General features: G+C 38.2%; 1 non-coding gene across 1 annotated transcript; it reads right to left on the bottom strand.

The window, feature by feature from the left end:
• Positions 1–1,201: 1,201 nt before the first annotated feature.
• LOC145406553 (5S ribosomal RNA) lies at positions 1,202–1,320 on the bottom strand. Its single transcript, XR_013898574.1, has one exon. It is a non-coding gene; the product is annotated as a 5S ribosomal RNA (ribosomal RNA).
• Positions 1,321–2,451: the final 1,131 nt, after the last annotated feature.

Below are 2,451 nucleotides of genomic sequence, written 5' to 3' on the forward strand. Positions count from 1 at the left end.
CAATATCTCCACTGATCCGGATCCAGACTCATTTAAATGGAAATGGCATTGGTGGAGGTGTACACCCTCTGTGTGCTTTCTAGTTCTTGCTGTGCTCGAATATGGAGATAGACTTAAATAAGCCATTTTTTAAGGCAGAGCAGCCCTCCTACTTACCAAACACCTTCAGATGACACAACTTCGATAATAATACTTATTGTCCATATTGCATACATGGTCTGGCTGTCTCACTCAGGACTGGTATAATAATAGCTGGGGTGATTTTATGACAGGCCGGTGGGTCTAGTGGAAGATCAAACGCGCATCCCCTCAGACAACAGACATTTCTGTCCAACTGACAATCAGTGAAAACAGTAAAGGTGTGAATATGAATATGGACGAAAAGGGATTTCTGCATGACAGTGTGTTGATGGCTGAGGCACAAATGACTGGTAAAATTATCCAAGGAGTGCATGTGGCGTTACTTCGAGAGACAAGTGTTCAAATGAGAGAGTTAGTAGTAAGACTAAAATAGAACAAATGTTAGGAGGAATATACTGAGTTGGTTTGGATGTAATTATGGAACGAATAGAGAATGATAGGTTAGCAAACAGCAGTATGCAGAAACGAACATGATGGAAGACTGAAGTGACGAAGACCAAAAAGAACGCAAAGTAGAAGCACTTAGCACAACATCCTCACCTTACGATCAGTCAAAGGGAGGAATTTTTGACCTTGCTCAGTGATCTTGACCCTTGGCTGATTGTTCTCAAAACAGAATCACTTCACGTTTACCTGCATGACCCTCAATCCTTCCAAGTTTGTCCAAATCAGATAACAACTTTTTAAATGAAGCTGTTCACACTCGGATACACAGACAGACAAAAGCTTACGCAACCAAACAGATAAAACACACACACACACACACACACACACACACACACACACACACACACACACACACACACACATACATATATGCACATACTCATACCCATACATACACACACAAGGACAGACTGGATATTTAAAAAAAAATAAAAAAAAATAAATAAAATTAAAAGCATTCGCCCACGAATGCATATTGCTCACCATCAAAAAATAAATCATTCATTCATTGCCAGACGCCATGTATCCCAGACGGGGTGGCCAATGGCTTATAGTTAATTGTTTTACAGGGAGGGGCACTAATCCTCCACCAACCCCACTTAACACGTAGGGATGCCAACAGCATCTGGTATTCCCAGGCGGTCACCCATCCAAGTACTTACCAGACCCAAAGTTGCTTAACTTCGCTGATCGGACGGGAAGCGGTGTACTCAACGTGGTATGGCCGTTAAAAAAGGAGTTTAGAATTGAGGGACGAATATATATATATATATATATATATATATATATAGATAGATATATATAGATAGATAGATAGATAGATATAGATATAGATATAGATAGATATCTATATCTATATCTATATCTATCAACATATATATATATATATATATATATATATATATATATATATATATATATATATATAACTATCTATCTATCTATCTATATATATATATATATTTATATATTTATCTATCTATCTATTTATCTATCTATCTACATACATAGATATATATATATATAGATAGATAAATAATAATCTAGATCGGTAATCCTCTGGCAATAGGAGGCATATCATCACAGCTTTGTCAAAATCGAAAAAAGTCTTTGGATTTCGTTGTTTACCTCTACTGCTTCTACCAAGTTAAATATCACGCTAGCAATCAGAAGCCTGACGTCACTTGTATTATGTTGGTGAAGGTTATTGAGTATAACAGACCTTTGGAAGAATTTCTAATAGTTACCCTCTAAATAGCTGTTTCTTTCGTTGAGGGTACGATAGAAAAAGATGAATAATGGCAAGCTAAAAGAAAGAGCTAGATGGTATCATTTCTTGCAAAATCCTGTGGTAGTGAGAGGAATATAATCGCGGTTTCGCCAAAATTATCAACGAACAAGCTATGTCTCGTTGGTTACTGCCCACAAAGTTTGGATACAATTTGCCCAATTGATTTTGAGATATTTGGGGAACAGCCAGACACACACACAAACGCAGGAAATTACATTATCGCCTCGTTGGTCAGGCTATATTATATGTATATAAGTGAGAGGATGAAACGAGCCCAGCTCAGATCTCACATACTACTACAGCTAGGAAAATACCACTAAGTAGAACTCGGACACTCGCACAAGCCAGAATAATATGCCCCGGCACTGCTACGTGTGGGTGTAACGAACTCGAGGAGTACATGAACGACAGCAGCTTTTATTGGTGAGAGGATGTACAGTACGGTGATGAAAGAGTTATGTTTGCTGCCATGGCACTGGATGAACTCTAGGATCAGGCATGTGACAGAGCATAGATAGACATGGCACGAGCTGCATACCTTAGTGGATTTTAGGACCTCAAGGTATATTTGG

Source organism: Coenobita brevimanus, chromosome 70, assembly GCF_032717465.1.
Source record: "Coenobita brevimanus isolate Jiangsu-jjx chromosome 70, ASM3271746v2, whole genome shotgun sequence".
In the NCBI taxonomy this organism is placed as follows: Eukaryota; Metazoa; Arthropoda; class Malacostraca; order Decapoda; family Coenobitidae; genus Coenobita; species Coenobita brevimanus.